Here is a 10,341-nt window from a genome sequence, read left to right as displayed (position 1 = left end):
ATTAAAAATTAAAAATTAAAAATTAAAAATTAAAAATTAAGGCAGCACGGGATTATGGAGGGTTCTGATGCGGGATCGGAAAGAGGATAAGGGAAGGTTGAAATCAAACATAGAATATACACAGTTAAATCGACGAATTGCACGAAGAAGGGGGTCATTACGGCCCACTGCAGTTCGGCGGGAAGGGATCACTAGGGGAGGGCGGTTTCGAAGAACACGGTTAGGGGCGTAGAAAGGGATAGAAGAAAGAAGGGAAGGAGAATCAATATTACCAAGGAGTAATGCGGCAATAAAGGATGATTGGGCATGGGAACGGCGGTTTTCCAATAGTTCCAGGCCAAGCTGCCGACACCTGTCCTCGTAAGGAGGTATGGGGGAGGACAATCTACCCAGGATTTTACATATAGCAAACCTGGTGAACGATCGCTGCACCCGCTCGATACGTTCCACGTGGGTTCGAGCTGTAGGGGACCAGACTACTGAGCAGTACTCCAAAATCGATCTGACCAGAGAGCAGAACAGAGTCTTCAGGCACATTGGGTCGGAGAAATCGCACGCAATTTTCTTTAGGAGACCCAATGTTTTCCGCGCCTGATTGACAACTGAGTCAATGTGGTGGCTGAAGGTGAGGCCTCTGTCAAGCAAGACACCGAGGTCTTTTACGACACAAACACGATTGACTTGTACAGAATTTAGGACGTACGAGTAAGTGATTGGAGACTGCGAACGACTAAACGAAATGACGTTACACTTATCAGGACATAATGTGAGGGAATTACTAGAACACCAAGACGAAAAACGATCAAGAATATTTTGTAGGGAAATGCAATCTCTAGGAGACGAAACTGGGAGAAAGATTTTGAGGTCGTCTGCGTAGCAGAGGAAACACTCAGGAGGGAGGGTGGTACGGACATCATTAATAAAAATTATGAACAGCAAAGGACTTAGAACACTACATTGCGGTACGCCTGCACTACATGAAAAGGGAGTCGAAAACATATCATCAAATTTAACACTGTAGGAACGATCACATAGAAAAGAACGTAACCAAGATACAAAAAGATTATTGACGTCAAGTTGTGAAATTTTATTTAGAAGTAAGGAATGAGGAATACGATCAAATGCAGATTTGAAGTCAGTATAAATAATATCAACTTGTTTAACTGACTCTAACTGGGATGATACGAAAGAGGTGAAGGACATAAGGTTAGTTGTTGTAGAACGGTTAGGAAAAAAGCCATGTTGCTGAGGGATAATAGTAGAAGAGGTGAGTTTAAACACATAGGTATGGATAATATGCTCAAATACCTTGGTTATTGCGCATTGTATTGAGATGCCACGGTAATTGGAAATGACAGACGGGTTACCTTTTTTGTGAATGGGAACTAGCCATGCTCGCTTCCACAATAAAGGGAATGAAGACGAGGACAAAGATAGGTTAAACAATTGTACCAATAGAGGGACGAATAGAAAAGGTGATTTTTTTAAAACCGAGGCTGGTATTCCATCCGGTCCAGGGGAGAAGGATGGCTTAAGTTTTTTAAGAGCTTCAGAGACTGTATTAACATTGACAATACCCTCAGCCCATGCGACGGAGTTTAAACCAGGCAATATGCCCTCAGACTCCGTCAAAGGTTGACTCTCCGGTCTAGACAGACCATTGGCGAAATGCTCAGCGAATAGGGAACAGGTGTCAGCAGCATTGTCCGTAGTGACCGAACCGAGCGACATGGAAGTAGGAAGGGAAGAGGGATTACGACGCTTCTTGGCATAAGACCAAAAAAGTTTAGGATTACGGTATAACATGCATTGAAGCCTTCCAAGATACAACCTATAACTGGCCCGATTATAAATACGAAAAGCAGAAGCGGCATATTTGAAAACTCTACGATTATACTCAGAAGGAGTTGAACCGAGTTTTTTGAGGGCGCGTGTTCTATCCGCCTTTAATGACCGCAATGTAGCATCATACCAAGGAAGGCGAGAGGAGGGTTTAGAACGAGGACAACATAAAGGGAGAGCTGACTTAACAATATTACTAAATTGCTCCACCGCTACGTCCACAGTGGAGGGAGAATCGGTTCTAATTTCTAAAAAATTCCAATCAGAGTTGGTTATGATTTCCCTAAATTTTTCTAAGTTCATTTTCCGAAAATTCAACTCAGATTTGTTATCTCTAACATTATTACCATTATGCGGTAAAGGAACATTTACTACGAATTCCAGAGGTGGGTGATAATGATCTAATTTAACAATAGGGTCAATACTACAAGAAACTGGTGAACATGAATATGTCACTAACTCATTAACAAAAACTAAATCTAGTTGCCTCCGAAAAATATTTACGACCCCTGAAAGTTGACGCAGATTGAATTCAGCTAATCCGTCTATAAAGTAGGATGAGGCAGGGTTAACGGCAAGCGGTGCGAAATAATCCTCATTTTGAGACCACGATAGTCCAGGTTGATTGAAATCACCGCATAAGACAAACAAATCCCTATCTTTCATGCGAGATTGTATTAATGTAATTGTATTGAAGAATGAGTCTAACGTGTCAGTATTCGAGCTGAGGTTTGGAGGTAAATACACACCACCAACAAAGAGTGAATGACCGTTCAGTTTAATTTGAATCCATAAAAGTTCTAACGAGCATTGGGATACTTCAATGTGCAGCGACAAGAGCTTAGCGGAACAGGCAATGAGTACACCACCGCCGCGAGAGCAGGTACTGTTAGCGCTTGAACGATCACAACGATAGACGGTATACTTTCGGTCACAGAAGAGGGATGAAGGAATCGAATCGTCCAGCCATGTCTCAGTTAATATTATGACATCATAGCTCGCAACTTCGAGAGAGATGCGAAGATCCGAAAGTTTGGTTTTGAGACCGCGAGTGTTTTGATAGTAAAATTTTAACGGAGATTTAGAGTGCGAGTGTGTAAGTAGTGTTGCTATTGCTGCTGTGATGATCGAGGAGGTGACGTCGAGACTGCAGTGTTGTTGGTGGAGGCAGTAATGTTGTTGTTTGTTTCCATATGAATAGATACATCAGTGTTTGTGGTGACAGGTACGTGTGTATTTGTTGGTGCTGTAGTGGTAGTGGTCAGGGGATTTGTCGACAATGTAGAAATAGGAGCATTCCGACGATCCGTGAACTCTTTGAAGACAGTTCCGATCGGCCACGATGAGCATAATAATGCTTTCTCCTTATAATCCGGCGACAAACCGACTTTAAACGAAGAGAAAGTCAGAGTGCGGACATCGCGGTTAAGTGGCACCAGCTTAAAAACGGTGACATCCTCGATGCCGATTTGCTCCTTGACGAAAGTCTCCACTTCTAAGATTGTGGCTGTCGGGCGGCAGCGCGACAGGTACAACCAGAATTTAGGCGTTTCTGGTGGTAGGAGCAATGTGGCATGAGCTGAAGTGGCGATGGGTGCGGTGCCATTTAGAAGCGGAGAGGTGGCGACAACGGACGGCGGAGAACGGTCCATTAAACGACGTTTTGCCGGGTTGCTAAGTTCGGGGGCTGGTGTTGACGAAAGAACTGGTGCTTTGGGTGTCGATGTCTTGCGTTGAATGGTGAATGTAGAAGTGTGTGAAGCAGGACGAGTATCTGTGTGTTGATCGAGTGAGGATAGCATCGTGCGTTTTAGCGATTCCGCGGCAGCATCCATACGTGTTTGGAACTCAGCTGACAGCTGAGATTTGAGATCGGTGAGTGCCGCCGTTAGCTCAGCAATCATCACTGAGTGTCCGTTGCGGCGATTCTCCGAACAATTGTGGCAAAGCCACAGAATTTGAGAATCTTCTTTGATGAGATCCTTGACTGCGGCACTACTCACACCAAGACACGAACGATGAGCCCATCGCTTGCAGAAGCCGTCGCAACCCTTTCAACAATCTCAGAGAGAGTTTGTATGGAAACCGCCACAGCTTCTTCTCTGCTTCAACTTTGCTTGTTGGTATAAGCAGAACTCAGAGAAGAAGCTTTAAATGAACCGGCGCTCAGTGACGTCACGGATCGGATCGAATCCTGTCCGGAGAATGATTGTTCCAAATCGCTCAAGCCATCACCACACCCGCTGTCAAAATTAAATTAAAACGAAACTCTTTTGTTTACTTTTTATTCAAAGATAGCCGCGTCGCTTTTCGTGCGCTTATAAAACCCAGTTTTTGTGTAGATTTCTGTGTACAAGCTTGATTTCCTTGCTACCTATCCGTGTTACCTGTAAGTATGGAGATAAATATTAAAAATAAGACATTTTAAAGACATGCAAAACTCATATACTTACTTTTACAGCTGTGATTGTGGGTGGTTGTTGAGTGCAATTCGATCGGGAGTTGCTAATTGTTGTTCACCTGTAAAACCTGTAAGTTGGATGAAATCAAATTATATGTTTTTCAACTATTACTTTACATTGAAACTAAATGAAAAACTAAAAATAACATAATTGCAGGTTACCATGAGCGGTTCGAATGTGGGAGCTACTAGCTGTGGAGCACACCCTAAAATGAAACAATCATCGAAATTAAACACAAGCACACCTTACCTCAGCGTCGGCATCGTGCGTGAAGGCTAGAAAGTTCATCCGGTTTTATTCCATGCTCCAAGCATTTTTTTTTCGCTTCCACCACAACTAAATCATACTTCCGTGGTTGATTTTATGTTTATTCTACAAAACAAAACGTTTTTAATGATAAATATCATATAATTTGCATAAAATACTTACAAAATCACGGCACACGCGAACACTTGTTGTTTACATTTTAGCTTCACTCTCATTTGACATGTCAAAAATTTGCAAGCCCCAAAGCGAGGATCAAAAAGAGGGGTGGGAGGGGAAAGAAGGTGATGAGATCGAAGCGGCACGAAATGACCGTTGCAAAAACCGCATGCACAGAACGCTAAGTCCCAGAAGAGGGAGATCGAGCTACGAATGTGACAGAGAGGGCATGAGAAAATGAGAGAATTTGAGTGCCATTGTCGGGAGGGAAGTGTAAGTGAGTTCCTCGGATGACGAAGCACGGGCGCAGGTCAAACAGTGATCAGCCATGACGATTCAACAGGCTCACCGCGCCAAGGAGTATACACTTTATATCACTTATACAGGCTTTGAGCACTTGAGTATATGAACAGTTTATTGAGGCTTGCACAACTGATATTCAAAACACAGTGCAATGATAGAACCAGATCGGAATTTGCGAAAATAAGTGCACAAAACGGAAATAAAGCGGAGCGAAATGTGGTACGTGCTATCAGTGTGAGTGTAGGCGAAGGAGTGTCTATAGGTCATGATAAGATGAAACTTGTCGAAACACATTGCAAGAAAAGGATAGCAATATAATGATGAGTTGTAATACGCCATCTATTGATCAAACCAATGAAGCTGTGGAGCTTTCATTTTATTTCTATGGATATTTAATTTTCCAGTCGTTTAAGCTTAATCGGTGGCGCTTGGGTTGTTACAAAAAACGCAGAAAAATCTTCACTTTTTTGGAAAACTTTGAACCGTTGTAAATTTTTCAAATATGAACCGGATTTGATACGTTTAGACATTTTAAAAAGGATATTTAGTCAACTTTATAAATACATTAAAGATTTTGAGGTAAGTTAATTTTATGCAAAAATATACGATAATAACTGAAGAAAATTCCTAAATTTCATCTTTTTAATTTTTGACTTGATGCCATTATGGAAGTGGCGTAGAGTGGCGTTGTCTCATATATGTCACATAATAGTGTAATATATATACTATCAATCTGTGAAGAAATATTCTGCGAAAGTTTGCGAAGGCGAATTTTATTGAAATTTTTTCACATCAACTTTTTCTTAAAACAGACACATGCGTAACTAGGCGGCTCCATAGGTGCCTAGTGTAGCGTATTTAGTGTATTCTACAAACACATATTCTACGTGCTTTTGATCAATTATAATTTCCATTACAAAGCTGTTGTTTGAATTTCAATTTATATATTTATTTGAATTATATTATGGCATGAATTATGGGATTATGGTAACGGGATTAGAAACAGAAAACACTTGAAGGCTACAATATAAACAGGGAAATAGATGAGGATGAAATGAACTATGTAATGAATTATAGCATGTACAAATGAACTCAAACGGACGAGTGAATACACATTAGCAAAGTGAAAGTTCAACCGCCTACACGTTATTTTTCTTACTCCTAAAATATCACAAGTTTTCCTCCAATTTCACACCCGGTGTAATTTGCTACAGCTGTGTATTTTAGTTTCAACTCTTGCACTTATCTAATATGTAAATTTCTATTCTAACCTAACTTTATTATTAAATATAATGAAGCAAATCAGAACCAAATACCTTTTCGTCCTACTCCAGAATATAGACGGATGTAAGGAAAGTAATTCTTAAATTATACGAATAACAGGAAAACGTTATGAATGCATCAGCATCTATTGGCATTTTGGGAGAAGGAACTTCCAAAAGTCATGACAAACTAAATATAAGGATAGAGGGGAGTATGCTACAAAGCATATTGTGCAAGAAAGAAAATGCATCCAGAAGGACATTTTCTATAATGAGCTGTATTCCTCTGATTCGTTAACCAGTTCAATATCAGTAGCTACACGCACTAAAACAAAGACAGAGTTTAACTTTACAAATTTCTATGTCGCAGGGAATACAGTCGCCGGTCTGGTGGTACAGTCGTGAACTCGAACGACTTAACAACATGCCCGTCATGGGTTCAAGCCCCGAATAGACCGTGCCCCCATACGGTAGGATTGGCTATCCTGCTGTGGTAACAATTAAGTCACTGAAAGCCAAGCCCACTTCACTAGTGGGTACAGGCAGGCGTTGACCGCCAGCGGTTGTTGTGCCAAAAAAAGAAGAAGAAGATGTCGCAGGGAATATATCTTGAGAAAAACACAACTGCTTTATTCCTTAGTTCAGAATGGAATCATCTTTATTCGCTCAATGTGTACTCTGATCGAGTCTTGCAATGTTACTTCGTTATGCACAGTGGCGGATTTAACGGTGCGCGGACTGAGCGGCCGCGGGGGGCCCCGTCAATGTAGGGGCCCCGTGTATGGTAATTCCAGCATATAGAAGAGTGTGTACAGTAGTCTCAGCGAGATCTTCTGTGCTAGATAGGGGCCCCATGGATGAAGGGACTCATAAACTATAGGGACCCAGTACAGGGATTCTGAGCACCCCCCCCCCCCCCCCGCCCGCAAACCATTAAAGTGTGTTTGATTCAAAACTTAATGCAGCAATATACACCCCCCCCCCCCCCCCGCTCGACACCAACCGTGGGGCCTCCACTGCTTTTAACGCTTAGGGCCCCCAACACCCTAAATCCGCCACTGGTTATGCGTGTTACTATGCAACACGAATGAAGTACAGTCAACTCTCTCTTATTTGAGTGGCGATGGGACTGTCGAATAAGAGGGGTTTTCAAATTACAGAGGTTGAAAGTGAATGAAAGGTCCATACAAACTAGAAAGAAACAGAACATTTAGTATGCAGCCTTAACTGTTGCTATAGGAAACTGCGAACAGAATCGCCAATTTGAGCATACATCTTTCAATAACCATGGCAACACCATACACAAATAAGAGGGGACAGATTTCAGAGGTTTTCCAAATTAGAGGGACAAAAATGTACTGGAAATCAAGGGACTGTGAAAAATGTTCAAATAAGAGAGGTTTCTCAAATTGGAGAGGTGTCAAATAAGAGAGGGTTCACTGTAATTACTTTGTAGCTATCGTTGAATCCTGATTTTTTTTGGATAGGGTAACTGTACCAGTATTCGGCAGTGTACCTGTTTTCTGCAGGGTAACTAAAAACGTGTAATTACGCAAAAACGCGTTGAAAATTGTATCAACACATATTTTTTACACAGAGATTATGAATAGCTTATTTGTTATTCATATACGAAGTTTCACATCATTTCCATGCATATTTTTCAAAATATCAAACAAAATGTGCAGAGATCAATATGTTTCGACAGATTTGCTTTTAGCCAATAGTTCGGCAGGTTTCATTATTAAGAGAACCAGAACACCACAACAATAAAAATATGTTTTTTATGAAAGATTGTATGGTTGCAGATTTTATACTAGCCCGCTTGGAATTTTAAAATCACTAAAAACAAGTAATTATTCACTTTAAATGCTGCCAAAAATTGGTACACGGTAAATGTTGATTTTTAACACATCAATGCTTTGGGCTACTGCCGAAACTTATAACAAAAACACACTTTTGATTTCGTTGAATATTCATTTAAAACATGATCAGAAAACTGTAATGTGTATGTCGACACATAAAACCACATTTTTTGTATCAAATATCACCAATTTCACTGTAAATTATCCAAAAACTTGAGAGAAAAATAATAATTTGTGAGCCAGTCGGAGCCGTACTCTACAGCCGTCAGGCAGTCTCATTTCTCCAGTGCCTACTTTGTTTGTAACTCAAATCAAAATGACTATAAAAATTGCCAGCAAAATGCTTAAAATGGGCAACATAAAATTAATAATTTAAGTACTTTTGAACACTATTCTCAGGAAAGCGAGAGTGTAAAATTGTGTTAAAAATTTTTGTCTACCTATTGGCATTAATTAAAATATTTACCAACCCGTATTTGCGTTGCCAAAAATAGGAGCACAGCCTGCCGAAAATAGGACTAAACTTCCGAAAATAGGAACAAAAACAGTGTTTTCATTTTCATGAATATCGCTAGAAAATGCATTTAAAACGGCAAATAAAAAATATCACAACATAATTCGATAGTTTATCGTTCAAAATAACGTCACTTTCATGAAAAGTAATAAAAATTGTAAGTGTACAAGCAGTTTTTGTGAAACTGCTGCACTAACCTGCCCAATACTGGTATATTTACCCTAGTTGTAAAACCAAGAAAATCGGATTTTTTGTTTTATTACCCCTTCTGAAGGCAGTTCAGGACTTGGAAAAGTATTGGATGAATATTCAAAGACAAACAATATGTGCTGTTTTTTATTACGAATGTGGGAAGTACTTTATTTCAATGTACCTACTCTATCTAATATTTGAATGCTTTTATTCATGTCTTTAGAAATGTGAACTAGATGTCAGAAGCTTGTAATAGCATCCACCTAAGTTGTGTACGTAAATTTTTAATATTTTTTATACCTGTGAGTAAAAGTGATAAGAATTAGCTACAATTGTCCTATACAAAGCAGAAAATATTATCTTATTCAAAATTAATATGTTTTGTTCATATATTATGGAACATTACAGTATATTTCAAAATGGTTTATACTATTAGAAACAACAAATACAAGAAAAAATACACAAAAATAATGAAATTAAGCAAAAATCCCTTAAAACCTTATTTTATGTAGCGCCACCTGGTGGTGCGGATGCGAACTACATATAAAATGTAATGTACTATCATAATACTTTACTACAAACGATAAAAACTAACAATTTCTGCAAAAATAATTTTATCCTGTAAACTATGTAAATGTTACCTTAGTTTTATATACGTCTCAGAATCATACGTCAACCATTAAGAACCTTGATTCTGCTGTACACTGACAATTGTCGAATCGCAACGAAGAAGAACAATAAAGATGGACGCAGATTGAGTTGAACATTCGAGCAAGAAACAACTTCAGCCTTCCGTTATTATCTTCAGTAATTTTATCACCTTTTACAACTCAGAAGTGGGATATTCAAAATGCCTACCAAAGAGCAAATGCTGAGTGAAATTCAGTCTACCGGAACGCGTGTACCATCGGCAACGACAATAGAGCAAATCCGGATGTTATACGACAAAATTTCTCAAAAATGTGAGCCAAAAGATCGTGAGGATAGAACAATAGCCGGATCGTCCAAGATGGCCGCCTTAGCTTCCAATGAAGCCCCTATTGTTCCCGTTAAGATAGACACCTTGCTGGTGCGACAGAAGAAAACAACATTCCTGAAATTGCCACAACCGATGCTGCTGCTCGTGCAACCATTGACCGAGAAATGATACGTTCGCACAAAGTGAACCCCAACTCTGCTTTGGAGGAGCGCATACGCCAGTTGGAACTAGAAAAAAGCCTACTTTTACTCCAGAAAGAAATGGCTGAGCTGAAGGCACCGTCCGCTGGCGGAACGAGTGCCGACGTAAATGCACTCGCTCCAGCGCGTGACGTTTTCGAGTGTGTTGCAGGCATGGTTGCGCCGTTTTCTGGCGACAAATCAGAAAGTATCACTCCTTGGTTCGAGGAACTCGAAAAGGCAACAGGCATACTTCAACTTCACGACATATCGATGTTAATTGTTACACGCCGGCTTTTAGTTGGAACTGCGGCTATATTCGC

Source organism: Anopheles coluzzii, chromosome 3 (assembly GCF_943734685.1).
Source record: "Anopheles coluzzii chromosome 3, AcolN3, whole genome shotgun sequence".
Taxonomy (NCBI): Eukaryota; Metazoa; Arthropoda; class Insecta; order Diptera; family Culicidae; genus Anopheles; species Anopheles coluzzii.
The sequence above is the reverse complement of the archived record's forward strand: the minus strand, read 5'-3'. Positions refer to the sequence as shown.